Source organism: Vicugna pacos, chromosome 29 (genome assembly GCF_048564905.1).
Source record: "Vicugna pacos chromosome 29, VicPac4, whole genome shotgun sequence".
Lineage (NCBI taxonomy): Eukaryota > Metazoa > Chordata > Mammalia > Artiodactyla > Camelidae > Vicugna > Vicugna pacos.
The window spans coordinates 1,461,071-1,478,026 of NC_133015.1; the positions used below are offsets into that span (position 1 = coordinate 1,461,071).

At 44.6% G+C, this 16,956-nt stretch overlaps 1 protein-coding gene across 1 annotated transcript in view; it reads right to left on the reverse strand.

The window, feature by feature from the left end:
* Window positions 1-16,956, reverse strand: part of LOC116277790 (adhesion G protein-coupled receptor B1-like) — a 155,173-nt gene that overhangs the window by 67,495 nt on the left and 70,722 nt on the right. Inside the window, exons 6-7 of the mRNA XM_072951702.1 lie at window positions 1,714-1,803; window positions 91-238 (exon numbers count right to left, since the gene is read on the reverse strand). The gene's annotated coding sequence lies outside the window, so the exon portion shown is untranslated. The remainder of the gene's footprint in view (window positions 1-90; window positions 239-1,713; window positions 1,804-16,956) is intronic.

Genomic DNA, 16,956 nt, shown 5'->3' on the forward strand with positions numbered 1-16,956 from the left:
TTTAATATATGAGTCTCCCTTTGCTCATTTATACAATGGTGAATGATTAAGGAAAGTGGACTCTTGCCTCCTCTACACCATTGGTCTTACCGGAATGCTTTCTTCTAGGCGGCAGCACTCCAGGCCTGGCAGCACCTCTATAACCCGGTTGGGGCTGAACAGACACAACAGCTCAGTGAACAGCTCTGTGACACAGTGAGACATTTGCAGCAATTCTTCATTTACATGGAGATCTTCTCTGAAAACAAAAAAAGGCGAGAGAGCAGCATAACGTAATCACATCTATAATTAAGGCTACAGATAAGAAGTATGTTACCTTAAAACCAAGACCACTTTTTGGCCAGGTGAAAGTGCACATTACATCAGAGACCTTCTAAATCACATTCTTTCTCACTTTACATGGAAAAACAATCTTCAGTAACAATATTCAGTGGTGGCACCTCTAAGTCGTATTCACACTACAAGGTTAATTTTCTATAAAAGGAATCTAATGGTGTAGTTTCCTTGCCTAAAAAACTTTAGTCATTCTCCAGTACACAGAAGCTTCAGTATATTATTTCTTAGCTTTACATATTAAATTGTTCAATGTAAGCCCCAAAACCTATTTTCCAGTCTCTATACTTCTGACTCCTCCCCCCGACACACTATTTATAACTTAATCTTCTACTATCGTCCCCACATCATCCTCTCAATGTGTGTTGCTTTGTGCCTTTAAGTGTCTGCACACCCAGGACCCTTCATCTAGAACCCCTTCCCAATTCTCTGCCTAGAAAACTGACACCAATCATTTAAGCCCAGTCCACGTGTACCTGGGAACTCCTGTCTGACTCTCTCACACACTCTATCCCTCTCTCCTCTTGTTCCTGAAACACTTTTTTCCGTATGTCTGGTGTAGAGCTTTTAACACTCTACTATGCCTATACAAGTGCTTCTCTGCTCTATATGAAAAACTAAAAGAAAACATCGTGCACTTATCTGTGCCCCCTAGAGCCTAACACACTGTGGTATATGGGGGGCCACAGTCATGCGAAATGAAGTGTGTGAATGAATGAGCTCCGTACCTCTCTCTCTTATGCCAGCTGCCTCCCATTCACGCTGTGGTTTCCATCCCGTGTACGTGTCTCCTACTACTATTATTGCCACGCGGGGACCCTGGGTTGTGCTACGTGTCCCTGTCACTGTCCTGTTTCCTATCTCTGTCACTCGTGGCCACAATGGTAGGTAGCAAGCACAGCCCTCCCGTGGTGATGATGAGGGGAATGCGAGCTCCGTGACACGGGGCTTCCACCTGGGCCTCTCACTACTCAACATTAATACAGCTGTATTCTAGGGAAGGGTTTCCAAGAAAAATTGTAGTCATCATTAACCCTTTCTGAGGATGACGGAAGTCTCAACAAATAACATGAAACCCAAAGAGAATACCATTGCAGCTACTACAGCAGAAGGTATTGGGGCTCTGTGGTGACGGTGTCTAGGGTGAGTGCAGGTTCCAGCTCCAAAAATTTCTCTTATGCACAAAGAAGAGCACCCTCATGTCCAGACTCAGAGTCACAACTGCTCCCAAATACACACACACACACACACACGTGTAGAAACTGCTACTAAAAGGAACTATCAACTGAAGAAATTATCACAATCAAAAGTTCTTCAGTGCAGGTTCAATAACTGTCTTCCCACTAGATGTTCTTTCCCAATATATTCTGTAAAATTTACCTGAAATTTTTTAATGACTGTTTCAATCTGTTCAGAAAAGTGAGTGGCAACCAGCACTGCAGCTTTACCAGGCTTCAGGGACACAAGTTCCTGGAATGAAAGACAAAGGTAAAATGATCTTTAATGCTAAATTTAAATACAATTTCCACAGATGTGCAGCATGAGCACCTACTCCAAAATTTTCATGAGCTTCTACACTGCCTTTCAGGAGACCTCAATACAGGGCCTCAATTCTAATGAAAAGCATATTGCAAATAAGAAAAATTTTAAAGTACCATTCAAAAAATCAGATTTTGATATAAAACATAATTCAGAATTCTTAGAAAATCAAAGCACTAAACATTCAGGATTTCAGCGATGATATCTACAGGATGAAAAGGAAAAAAAAAACTCCCCAAATTCCCCTCAGGGAATTTCACCCTTGATATTAAAGTAGTAACTTCAAAGACATGAAAAAAAGAATATAGTTGTGATTTCTCTGACTAACAATTCTGAAATTTTACTTCTGATGCCTGGTGGACTTTGAAATCAGAAGTGTCTTAAGAAACTAACTTAAGGTTGACCATTCTACGTAAGGCCTATTTCTGTCAAATTGAAGACTTTCAATCTGCCCTCCCCTTGAACTTCCCTAGATACCACTGGCTCTCCTTTTCTTCTCCAAACTCTCTTCATACTTGGTTTCTATGACCCTATTCCACCTTTTCACAATTGCATATTCTATTGCTAAAATGCAAAGATTGTCTACAGAGCAACATGTTATATTGTCAAAAATACAAGATATTGTGGCTGCAAAACTTATGATAAAAATAGTAACTTTGTAGATAAGAATTAGCTGACAGAAATAAGTATAGTTTACACCACTTTTACGCAATCACCTCAAAACAGAGAAGGTAGTATCACAAATGAAAAAGAAATGTTACTATTGATCTTCAGACATTGAAAAGAAACTATTATGAATAAACTTGTGTTGAGAACTTGAAAATTTAAACAAAATGGGTAAATTCCTAGAAAAATATAAATTACTAAACTGATGTAAGACATGGAAAACCTGCATTGATTTTTAACCACTAAAGAAACTGAATAGTCAAAAATCTACCCACATCGAACACTCTAGGCCCAAACAGCTTCACTGTTAAGTCCTCGCAATCATGTAAGGAAGGAGTATTTCCAGCATTAAATCTCTTGTAAAAAATTGAAAAGAAGAAACTTCTTCAGCTCATTGTATAAGGCTAACAAAATTTTGATACTAAATCCAACAGAAGATAAGAAAAGGAAAATTACAGATCAATCTTAATCGTGAACACTGATACAAACATCCTAAATAAAAACAAAATCCAAAATGTATAAAAAAGATACTACATTAGGATCAAGTTACAGTTATCCATAGAGTTCAAGGCTGGTTTAATATCCATAAAATTTACAATGAAAATATAATAAGGGAGCAAATGTAATAAAATTTACTCTTGAGGAAAACTGTTAGCATACAAAAAATAGAAGATTTCCATAAAAAAATTGTAAATACTGCACATGTCAGAAATAAAAATATTTTAAATATTAACAATACCACTATTGTGCTAAAAAATGTAAAGTTGTGACAGTAAATCTAACCATCTAGAGGTGAAAATCTCTACAGAGAAAATTATAAAACTTTATAGAACGATAACTGAATAAAGGGTTATGCCAAGTGGTCATTAAATAGAAGACTCACAATGTAAAGATGTCAGTTGAAATTGAAATTGAATGACAGATTCAATGCAATCCCTATCAGAACTGTAAGGTTAAAAAAGTTTCTGGGGGGGACTTGACAAGTTGATTCCAAAATGTGTTTCGAAGTATCAAAGGTCAAGAATAGCCAATACTCTCCTGAAGCTATCAAGACTTCTAATAAAGCAACAATATTTAGGACAGTGTGGAACTAATGTAGAGACAAAGCTCAATCAAACAGAAGAGCGCCCGTAAAGAGACCAAGCATGTAGACCCTTGATACACTCATGGTAAGGCCGCAATGCTGGGCATGGGGAAAGGCAACCTTTCATCACAACTGCTGCTGGGAGAACTGGGCATCCACATTTTTAAAAATTAGATGGACCTCTACTTCACACTATATACAAAAACTGCTTTCAGATGGATCTAAGATTTAAAGATGAAAAGTTAAAAAAAAAAAAGAAAACTTCTACATAATGAAGGAGAAGTTCTCTCCTTTGATATGGAAACAAAAAATTATTTTGACTACTTCAGAAAAAGAAAAAAGCTTTTATTAAAAAGAACCACAGAAAAAAGCCACAGAGAAGATATTTGCAACAAGCATCAGTCACAAAAAGACTTCACATCCAGGTACATAAAGACCTCCTACAGATTAATGAGGACAAGAGACATTCCACCAGAAAAATGGGCAGAAGACTTAAACAAGCACATCACAGAAAGGAAATTTAAACGGCCAACAAATATAACCAGGCTACCAATCTCATCAGTAATTAAGGATACGTAAATTTAAAATGTAATGAAATATTGTATCATTACACGTATACTAGATTGATAAGATATTTAAATCAAGCAAGAAAATAGAGCTAATGGCAGGGGGAGGCGGGCTGCCCTAGGGAGCTGGTGGATTTGCCCCAGGCTCCTGTCTCCCCCACACCTGGCTTGCAGGCAGCCTTTGCTGCCCCCAGGGGCAGGACACACATTTTCTGATTTGCTTACCGGAGGCTGGTGAGATGTGGTCAGCTGGCAGCGGTCAGGTAGCCCCCAACCCCCGCCTCCACTGCACCCTGCCCACCTCCCAGGAGCAGGCAGACAGGAACATGTGTGTCCCACGACCTGAGGCAGCAGAGGCCACCCCCAAGCCAGGCAACAAGGCAGACACCCTCCCCCCGCTGCCCCCTGCTCCCTGACTGCACCACGCCCGCCTCCTGGGAGCTTGCTGACCTGGGGACCTGCCTACAGTGAACCTGGGGCAGCAGAGGCCACCCCTAGGCCAGGCCACAGGGGAGATGGGAGCAAATGACTGATTCGAAAGGGCAGCCCCCCTCCTGCCGCCACTGCTGCTACCATCCTTCCAGCCCCCTGACTACACTGAGCCCATGGTCTTACCAAAGTGGGTACAGAGGGTACATTATTTCAACATAGTAAAATCAATAGCAAACCTACAGCCAGCATAATACTTGACAGTGAAAAGCTGAAAGCCTTTCTGCTCAAATCTCGAACAAGACAAGGATGCCCACTCTCACCAGCTCTATTCAGTACAGTATCAGAAGTCCTAGTATAGCAATTAAACAACAAGAAGAAACAAAAGGGATCCAAGTTGGAAGAAAAGAGGTAAAACTGTCATATGCAGACGACATGGTACTATACACAGAAAACCCTACAGGCTCCGCAGAAAAACTGTAAGCACCAAGGAAAGAATTCAGCAAGGTAGCAGGATCCAAGATCAACATATACAAATGAGTGGCATTTCTTTACACGAAAGGAATAATCCCTTTTAAAACTGCATCCAAAAACATAAAATACTTAGGAATAAATCTCACCAAGGAAGTGAAAGACATGCGGAGACCTACAAAACAGTAAGGAAATTAAAGAGGACTTAAAGAAATGGAAAGATATCCCATGTTCTTGCATTGGAACAATTAATATTGTTCAAATGGCCACACTGCCCAAACCAATCTACAGATTTAATGTGATTCCCCATCAACTTACCCAGGACATTTTTCACAGAATTACAACAAATTATCCTAAAATTTGGAATCACAAAAGACCCAGAATTAACAAAGCATTACAGAAGGAAAAGAATGAAGCTGGAGGAATAACCCTCCCAGACTGCAGACAATACAACAGAGCTGCAGTCAAAACAGCATGGTATTGATACAGAAACAGACCTATGGTTCAATGGAACAGAATAGAGAGCCCACAAGTGAACCCACAAACTTCTGGTCAATTAATCTTTGACAAAGGAGGCAAGAACATACAATGGACTAAAGACACTCTCTTCAGTAAATGGTGTAGGGAAAACTGGACAGCTGCACGTAAATCGATGAAATTAGAATATTCCTTCACACTATCTACAGAAATAAATTCAAAATGTCTAAGACTTAAACATGTAGACAACACACCATAAACCTTAGAAGAAAACATAAGCAAAACATTACCTGACATACATCTCAGCAACGTTCTCCTAGGGCAATCCACCCAAGCAACAGAAATAAAAGCAAAAATAAACAAAAGGGGCCTAAGTGAACTTACAAGCTTTTGCACAGCAAAGGAAACCATAAGCAAAACAAAAATGACAACCTACAGAATGGGAGAAAAATCTGTAAATAATTCAGCTGACAAAGGCTTAATTTCCAGGATACATAAACAGCTCATAAAACTTAATAACAAAAAACCACCAATCCAATCCAAAAATGGGCAGATCTAAACAAGCATTTCTCCAATGAAGACTACAAATGGCCTACAGGTACATAAAAAATGTTCGGTATCACTAATTATCAGAGAAATGCAAGTCAAAACTACAATGAGGTATTAGCTCACACCAGTCAGAATGGCCAACACTCAAAAGTTCATGAAGATAAATGCTGGAGATGGTGTAGAGAAAAGGGAACACTCTTACACTGCTGGTGGCAATGTAGTTTGGTACAACCGTTATGGAAATTCCTCAAAAAACTTAAAATACGTAACCTATGATCCAACAATCCCACTTCTGGGTATAAATCTAGAGGGAACTCCAATGTGAAAAAAAAACCTGCATCCCAGTATTCATAGCACCACTATGTACAATAGCCAACACATGCCAGCAACCTAAATGAAGGAACAGATGACTAGATAAAAAAGTTGTGGTATATTTATACAGTGGAATACTACTATGCCATAAAAAAGGATAAAATAATGTCATTTGCAACATGAATGGACCTAGAGATCATCATTCTAAGTGAAGTGAACCAGAAAGAGGAAGAAAAATACATCACTCATGTGCAATCTAAAAAAAAATAAAAGACTATGAACTCATCTACAAAACAGAAACAGACTTGCAGACTTAGTAAACAATCTTATGGTTACCAGGAAAAGGGGGCAGGGAGGGATAAATTTGGGAGTTTGAGATTAACAAATGTTAGCCACTATATATAAAAATTGATTTAAAAATGTTTCTTCTGTATAGCACAGAAACCTACGTTCAGTATCTGAAAAAAACCTATAATGGAAAAGCTGCTACAGCCACCAACTGAGGAAGCAAATAAAAGGAGAGTTAGTTATCCTGGGCTAGAGCCGGGTCCTCGGAAAGTCCTTGTCCAGCACTGACGCTGCTCCAACTGCACTGGGCCCTCCTCCCAGGACAAGGCTGCCATTAAGACATGTGTTCTGTGAACCTGTGGTCCTAGAGGCCGCCCTCAGGAAAGACGGGAACAAGTCACCTGCTGGGGGAGGACACCACCCCTCCGAGCCGCCGCCCTCTAACCGCTCCGCCCCAGCTTCCCGGCAGCCCGCTGACCTGGAAACAAGTGTCCTGCGCACCTGGGGCAGCGGCCCGAGAGGGGAGCTGCCCATGGAGAGGGGATTGATCTGCCCCCATCTCCCCAGCGGCAGGGCCAGGGGGCGGCCTCTGCTGCCCCAGGCCAGCCTGCACCCGCACAAGGGAGCGCGGGGATTTGGTCCCATTTCCCTCTGTTGCTGCCGCCCCGATTGCACACGACCGCACCCGCGCCCGCCTCTCAGGAGCACACTGACCTGTAACCTGGCTCCCGCAAACCTATACGGCAGCAGAGACCGCCCCCAGGACAGAACACGGGGAAGATGGGAACAAATCAAGATACAAAGGGCAGACCTCCTTCCCTGCCGCTGCCGCAGATGCCACCGCCCCGCACCCTAACAGCAGCAAGTCGCCTCCCAGGAGCAGGATGACCACGAGCGATGCACCCCGCAAACATGGGGAAGCAGAGGCCGCCCCAGGACGCGGGGGAATAGGGAACAAATACAGGGGCTTTCATGGGGCAGCCCCCACCCAACCGCGGCCCCGCAAAGGCATGGCAGCTGCCACCCGGAAGCAGGCCACGAACTGAGGGCCGCTAAGAGGTGCTCCGGGGCCCTTCTGCGCCCTCCCACCTCCCGGGGGTAGCCTGCTTTCCCAAACCTGGGTGGAAGCGGCAGCGAAGACGCCGGTTCAGAGACTACTAACGGGGGAGGGGGCACCCGCCTCAGGGTCCTAGTGAGCCGCGCGGCAGGGCCTCACCCACTCACCCCTCCCTGTGCGCCTCCCCAGCTGCGCAACGCAGGCCTCACCCGCCGGCTCCCCGACCTGCGCGCCCCCACCAGCGCCCCTTACCTGTCCCGCAGTGGCAGCGGAGAGGACGGCAAGCGGCGGCCAAGTAGAAGGCCCACGCCGCCTTCTACTTCCGAAGCTGGTCCCAGGAGCGCCCGGCTCCCGCCTGGCTCCCACACCCTCTGGGTGGGTCCCGCGTCCGCGCGTGTGTGCGTCCGCGCATGCGCACCCCTTCTCCTCCCCCCGCCCCGAAGCACAGACCCTTGGGCTGGGGCTCCTACTGTTCCGGATGTGGCGAGTGGGGCCCAAGCGTGGCCAGGTGGCGATGAGCAAAGCTGAGTGGGGCGGTGGAGTGGTAGGGCACCCTCTGCCCGCCCAGCCATGTCTGCATACCCAACAACCCTACTCGGCCACCAACCAGGTCCTGACACTCAACCAGAACCACCACCGTCTGGGCCAGGCCACACCCCCCACCCCCACTCCCCCTGCTTGCCTCCTCCTGTTAATGACCGTCCCATCCCAGGCCAGGCCCAGCCGTCGACCAGACCCCCCAAGATGGGGATTCCCCTCACACCGTGGTCCCAGTCCCAGCCAGCACACTCCACCCCTCTAAGGACTAACCTATATCCCCCACACCCCAAGCTCACCCCTCGTGCCTCACCACAGGACCCCCAACATCCCGAGATGGTCCCCTTTGCCCCTCAGCTGGGTCATTTCCACTCCGATCGGCCCCTTACCCCTCAGCCTGTCCCGCCTCACTTCAGGATCCCCCCTCAATCCAAATGCACCTCTACCCTGAGCTGACCCCCTCATCCCTCACCCCTCACACCGCAGGTGGGGCAGGGAAGTCCGGGGTCCGGTCACATAGAACTGCACCCAGCGGGGGATCTGGCACAGCCAGTGTTGGAGGCTACAAGGGCTCTGTGTGCTAGGCTGAAGGCGCTTCCCGTTCCCACCCAGGCTCCCTGATCCCAGCCCTAAGAACTAGCCAGAGATCTAGCAGGAAAATACTGAAGTCAGAGAGCAGAGCAGGGCTCGGGGAGGACATCTTGGAGGTTCGGATGACCCAGGGCACATGAAATCAGGAAAACATGAAACTGCCAGAACACTGACTTCCACACCCTGCCTGCCCCACCCATGCAGAGATCCACGCACAGACGGGAAAATGTAGCAAGCTTCGGAACTATGCTAAGCAGACATGGACCAAATCCTAGAAGTCAGGCTAGAAAACAAAAACGAAAATAGAAGAGTGAAGCCGTGACATCAGCAGCTATGTGACATTGGTAGGGAGATTTCAAAGAGTCATTCCAGGGCTGTTACAAAACATACAAAACAGTCCAAGAATTGTAGGCACACTTACAGATCTCAAAAACAAAAGGTCAGAATCCAGATGACACATCAAAATCTAAAAAGTCCAGTTTTCAATAAAAAATTAGGAGCTATGCAAAAACACTGGAAAGTGTGAGCCATACTCAGGAAGAAAATCGGTTAACAGAAACTAACTCTGATGGGCCAGATGCTGGATTTAGCAGACAACAACTTCAAAGCAGCTGTAATAAGTATGTTCAAAGCATTCAAGAAAACCAGAGAAAACGTGGTAACAAAGGAAAATATGATAAAATGATTTAATGATAAAAGCACTAAAAGGAAGTTTTGGGGGTAGAAAGCACAATGACCAAAAGGAGAAATTGACCGACTGGATGACACAGCAGCTCTGAAACGGCAGAAAAAAAGAATCACTATACAACTTCAAAACTGCACAATTTCTATCACTCTCTATCCAGAGAACAGAAGAAAAAAGGCTGAATAAAAATAAAGTCTCAAGTACCTGGGAGACAACATTAAGCATACCAACACGCATAATGGGAATTCTGCACCATGCCCACACAAAACGGAGGGAAGAGAAAAAAGGGTCAGAGAAAGTACTTGAACAGATACAGCCGCAAACCCCAAACTGGATGAAAAACATTAATCAACATCTCCAAGAACTAACCAATCCTAAGTAGGATAAACACAGAGATCCACATTCCACACACATTAGACTGAAGCTGTTGAAAACCAAAGACAAGCAGAAAATCACGAAAGCCACAAGAGGAAAAAACACACAAAATACGATTATGACTTCCCCTGAGAAACAATGAATGCAAGAAACCAGGATGGTGACAAATTTAAAGTGATAAGAAGAAAAAAATTCTATCGACTAAGAATTCTAAATCCAGCACAACTATCCTTCAAAAATGAAGGCAAAATAAAAACATCCCCAAATACACACATACTAAAGACATGTAAATCCAACATCTATACTTACATCAAATGCGAATGGCCTAAGCATCTCAACCAGAAGGCAAAGCCTATCCAGCTGGTTTAAGAAAACGCAAGAGCTAACTAAAAGATGCATAACAAGAGACAAACTTTAGACTCAAAAGACATAAAAGGCTGGGAGTAAAAGGATGGAAAAAGATCCATCATGTCAACAGTAATCATTAGGAGAGCTGGAGTGGCTATACTAACATTACACAAGATAGACTTTAAGAAGTGTTAATAGAGACAGAGGCACATTTCACAGTGAAAAATGGGTCGACCATCAGGAATATGTAACAATTACAAAGCTACGACACCTAATAACAGAGACCCAAAACACATGAAGGAGACACTGATAGAAAAGTAAGAAGGAGACAAACCCACAATGACAGCTGGGGATCTCAAAACCCAGCCTGCAACAGCTCATGCAAGTAGACAGAAATCAGTAAAGATACAGACGACTTCTACAAGACCACCTACCTCCTTGACCTCAACAGACGTTTACAAAACACCCTCCTGTGTACCTCTTCACTGACCATTCGCCTGTATCCTTTTTCCTATACTTTATAACACACCAGCAAACACAAATAAATGTTTCTCTGAGTTCTGCGAGACGCTCTAGCAAGTTGCTTGAACCCAAGGAGGGAGCTGTGCAATTCTGCAGCTTCTCTATGAAACAGTGAACGTTGCTTCTACTGATGCGATGGCAGACATGAAGCTGTTCTACAGGCAGGGACCCCCACCATTTCCTCCCTGGGACCAGCCCCGAGCACCTGGTATCTGCACTGAGCCACCGGAGGACGTGTCCTCTGTGTAGGGATGGCTGCTCTCCACCACCACGGGCTGGGAGGACAGGCGGCCACTCTGAGTCCGTGGTTATGTCCTCCAACTCAGTGACCCAGAGCTCCAACCACGTATCAGCCACCTGTGGGAGGAAGCGGGGGGAAAAGCCAGAAGACGTCAGGATGCCAGCTCTGATCCAGATCTTTCTGCAGGGATGAGGCAGAGTGGAGCATCTGGGAGACTGAGAAATCTACTTTTAATCAGGGCTCGGTTTCCTGACCTTTACAATCAAGACAGCCCAGAGCTCACAGAGATGCTTGGAGCGCCCTAGGTACAAGTAGCCAGGAGGCACCTGACACACACAAAATACCCAACACATACCAACCGATGAAACAAAAGGCCTCTAATGACAAGAATTTCTCCTAATACACAACCTGGTGAGGGAAGTCGGCCTCAGGAACAACACTATCAAGCGAAGCAGCAGCACGGTGATAAAAATGACCCAGATCCTAGAAGGCACTGGGGTCAAGCAGGAGAGGAGAGGCATGAAGAGGAATGACCAAGCCGTCCAGGTCAAACAGCGGCAGACTGTCTGAAATGAGGGCTACAAATACGAGCACACCTGGGGGTGTCTCTTGACCAGAGACATTGAGGGTCAGCCTCCAGTACCACATTCTCCCTACAATCCATAATGTTGATTGCATTTTAAAACTTTAGTTATTCACACCATTGGAATGGTTAATACTGCTGACTATAAACTCCCTGACTGCAATTTTTAAAAACAAATGAGAATGTTATTACAGTAGTAACACAGTAAATGCCAACTTTCTTAATTTAGAAAAAATCAAACTATTTTCTATTCTGTACTTTTCAGAAATAAATGATTGTTTTTATCTATTTTTTTCTCTCATCACATCAGATAACAAATAGATTAGCCTAGTAAGTAGTTTTACTAATGACAAACTAAGATCACTGCCATCTAGGCATTATTGTTATAAATTCAAATGTTTCTCTTTTTTAAAAAAAGCCCCCAAAATTAGGTCAGTGTAGGACACAGGAGTACCATCTTGCCCCTGGGCCAGGAAAGTTGGAAGACAATCCCATCTTTGTTTCTGTCTCCCCCTGAATCTGAGACATTGACATCATCAAACCTTAATGCACCGCCCACCAGGGGTCTTCTGGGGTTTGGGGTTTAGAAACTTTCCCTGCCAAGCCAGTCAGACCCCCAGGAGAGGCGAACAAGCTCTGAGGAGAGGGTGACAGAGGGGTCATAGTTGTGGTTCTGCCCTAAGAGTGCACAGGATCCGACATCGTTTCTCCCACCCACCAGCAACCCAATTGTCTTTGAGGCACTTAACGACCTCTCAGAGCCTCAGTTGCCTTATCTATAAACAAAGGGAACACCTGTGTTCCATACTGAGCGAACGCACAGAGAACCAGGCCTCGTAGCTGTGGGTACAACAAATGTGGGGCATTACTACTTTAGATCCGAGTTCTTCTCATTCCATCCTTTCCTCTCACAAATGCAGAAAACTTGTGAAAGCAGTATTTTCCTTATGGCAAGCCACCTTGATGTAATCTCTAAGAATTAGCCTCAAAAAATTAGAAGTAGGAAACCTACCACTTTGTTCTTCCTGAATACAATTAAGAAATAACATGCCCCTAAAACAGCTCCAAAACCGTAACTATGATTTCAAGACCACTCAGCCATACTTAAGTACTTTGGTGGTGGTGGTGGTGATATGGAACTCACAGAAACACTGACGACACACCTGTACAGAGCATCGGCCTCCCTGACACGGCCAGTTCTGAAAAGGCAGAGAACAAGGCCACTGATAAGGAAGCCCAAGGGCTTCTGGACTGCTCAGTTCTATTTCTAAGAGATATTAACATAGAACTGACCGTACACCCTGGACTAGCCACATGTGGCTACTGAAATTTAAATCCATTAAGAAGTTAAATAAAATGAAAACTTCACTGCCTCAGGTGCACCAGCTACATTTCAAGTGCTCAACAGCCTATGTGGCTGGTGACTGCCAGGTACAGAACATCACCACGGCCGCAAGTCCCACAGAACCCAGTGTTAGCAAATACTAAAACCTATTTTAAATAGTTAATAGTTAAAATACTGTGGCATTAAAGCATAAAACTTAGATTAATGGAACAGAAGAGAGTCGATAAAGGGACCCAAATACACACTGAAATTTAGAATATGCTAAAAGTGGTCTTCAAATGACTGGGGAAGAAGAAGGATGATTCAATAAATGATGTTGGGGCAACATGTTCACCATCTAGGAAAATATAAAGTTGAATCCCTACTTCATCTCTCAAAAATGTAAATTAAGAACAAATTAAGTAATAAAAACAATTAGAAGCAACCTGGGAGAATTCTTTAAACAGTATCATGTTGGTAGTGTATTTTCAGCAGAATACAAAATCCAGAAGTCATAAATGAAAAAAACTGGCAGATCCTACTTTGTAAACATTAGACATTTCTAAATTCTAAAATATCAAATTGATTTCAAAATGTTAAGTGAGAATCAAGTGCAGCACAGGAGACGGAGAAGGGACTCATGTTTCCCAGGAGCCCTTCAAGCCCAGGACGGGGGCAGCACCTCCCGCCCACCCACCCGTGGCTCACCTGGGGGCAGGCGGTGCCCATGCCAGACAGCATGGCCAAAAGCACGTCCCTGCCCTTGTCCCCCATCCGGCTGCACACAGACGGCTTGAGCAGGTCCAAGGTACGCGTGTTGTCCGTGCCCAGCAGACTGGCGAACTCATCCGAGGACTGACGTTCTGGGCCTGATGCTTTAGTTTGGCTTTCAACATCCTTAAAAAGTCCAACAAATAAAATCAGGAAAGATGTGTCCAGAGATAAACAGTCACCAGTTTACCCATAAACTCCAAGGATACATGATGACGGCGGAGCAATAAGGGACCTGATAAGGCATTTAACACCATGAAATAAGACATGACAGGCCCCTAAAATCGCCACCACCACGTACTACGCTTTCAGGACCAAGTAACTATTTTACAAATTACCCACAGCAGCTCTCAGAAGGAATGACAATTTACACTGTGATCAAGTTCACAGCACAGCTGTTCCTTATAAGTGGAGACTTGGAATGAAGTCACACCACATAAAATCTATCCCCTGCTCCCATCCACAGGGGATGATGGGAGTTTTCTCATTTGAGCATTGTACTTTTACATATTTTTTTCTAGATCTTCATAATTCCTTCCCAGAATCTTATTTAAGAGACTCACTGGCGTGTAACACATTGCCCACAATCTCTTGTTCCCTGGGCTCTTTGAAAAAGAGTCTTCTCTTCCTTTTTCACTTCCCATTCACAGTGTGTCAGTTAAAACACACCACACCTGCGATCACTGACCTCTCTTTCACATCAGCAGAGGAAAGGGGCCGCCTGTCTGCATCTCTGCCCCCTCCACCCCTCCTCCTGAGGATGCCCCACCCAGGACAGCCGTCCCCAGCCTGCTGCCCACCACACAAGAGCCTCTTGGACACTGGCAGTGGGACTCAGCCTATAGAAAGGAACAGGGAGCCATCAGAGCTGGGAAACCCCGTAGCTTTTGAGCTCAGGAGTGGCAATCACTGAGACTCCATGCTGAACAGGGGTGGTCCTGGTTCCTTTCAGTCCCACAGGCAGAGTCCAGCTCACCAGAGGAAGAACAAGATGCCGGAGATGCGAGCTTCTCTCCTCCCTTGCTTTTGGGATCTCAGTGAAACCTGACTGCCAAACACAACTGAGCTGGGGGAAGCACAAGCCCCACTTAGGAACCTTCAGCGGAATGGGACCCATCCAATATGCAAGTGCCATCAGTGCCCAAGGAGGCCCTAGAAACCAGCGCTCTCTGAGGTGGCAGCATGGTTTCTTCCTGGAAAGAAACAGACCCTGCTCCTACCTCTAAGCGGAGACCCAGGGAATCAGCTTGTGAAATTCACAGAAGCAATGACATTCCAGAATCTCACTCACTGAAGAGCAGCAAGAGCATTCAGTGGAATATGTGAATTATATACAATAAGAAACAGTACCTAACAACTTTTGGTGGGGGTATTAGGAAAAACAAGATAATTGCTAAAAAATAAAATCACTAGCTACATCTCCTTGAATGTGAGTTATAACCCACAACTAACATGAAAATTACTCTGCCATAATTTATGAATCAAACCAAAACTGCAATGGTAGGAATTTAGGGGAATACTCTGGATAATGCCTATGTCTCATGAATTGGTAGGAAAGAAATGATACCATCCTTCTTCTACCTAAAAAGCAAAGACTTCCCATAATTCAGGATAATTTCTGCATTAAACTCTCATCCTAGAAGATTGCCAAGTATCACAAGTTGAGTTCAGACCCCTAATTTATAAATAGCAATTTTATTACCATAGATGGTTATGAATACTTCCCATAGGACATATTTCTGTCAGCAGCAACACCACAATAAATCAAGAGTTCCAAATGTAATCGGCAATACTGCATGTGTGTTCCCAAGCTGGATGTGCCAGCAGGGAGACAGTGCGGGCAGGGAGTGGCACAGGAAGCACCTGAGCAGGCTTGGGAGGGCACCTGCCTGGGAGGGTGGCTGGTGTGACAGAGCCAAGCTAAGTGGAAAATGTCCCTGCTTTGGGCCAGCTGGCCTGGGGGATAGGGTGGGAGAGGTTACAGGTCAAGCAGGTGAGAGGTCATCCCTGCAGAGGGCAAACTGGTTTTGAGCACCAGAAGCTGTGCAGTGGAAGGAGGGTGCCCACGTGGGAGAGGACAAGCAGCCAAAATGGGAGGCAGGGTACCTAAGGGGAAGCTATGGAACTGTCCGTAAGGGGACGGGCTTCTCATTTTCAGAGAAAAGTTATACATACAGAAATGTGGAACAGAAAGGTGAATCCTGTGCAGTTATTAGAATTGACTGTACTGCTAGGAACTAGTGGTTTTCAATACATGTAGATAACTAACAAAAAGAATATTAATATAACCCACTAACTTATTGTGTGGGTACGCACACATGCGTGCACGCGCTCATACGCACATACTTCCTAGGTCTGTCTACTAAGACAGTTGTGACCAGCAACCTCCCAACAGCAGTGAGCAAAGGCTCAGATCTTGGCTACTAAATACCACTGCCCACTACAAAAAACCAACACTTCATGGAGGAACACCTAATTTCTGTGCTGCAGCGTAAAACATATTGTTGAACCTAGACTTTTGTGTTGTGCCAGGAAACAAGGAAATAAAAGAATGATGGGAACATGTTAAATGAACAGATAAAATTCTATCAAATATTTTTAAAACTATTGACACCAATCCTTCACAAACTCTTCTAAAAAACAGAAGAGTAAGGAACACTGCCTAACTCATTCTAGGAGGCCAGTGTTACTTACACTGTTACCGAAACCAGGCAAAGACATCATAAGAAAACTACAGCTCAGTATACCTTACGAATACAGGCACAAAAATCAGCAAAACAGCAAAGCAGTCCTGCAACATCTAAAAAGATTACACATCTAAAATACAGAAAGAAGAAAGCAAGCATAAACTCTGTGGTGTTGGACTGAAATTGAAAGCATTGGTTTGAACCACTCCTGGTTTTCATTATATAGATAAGATGTCAAGGGAGAAATTCTGGACTAAGTGGGCATGTGTGCATGTCTGTTTGCTAAGAGAGCTTAAACCCAGGACACCCCAGAGTAATCAGCTTACCAAGCTCCCAGATCTTGTTTCTAAATCCTATGATCCACCAAAAGGAACCAGGGCTCCTTGGAGAAATGGTTGACTCCGGGACAAGGCCAGGGCAGGTGAAAGATGCGTGTGGAACACACTACCGTGCCAGAAAGGAAGGAAATGCTCAAAGAATTATATAAATCAGCTGAAAAGGGCTCCCAATGGCCAGGTCTG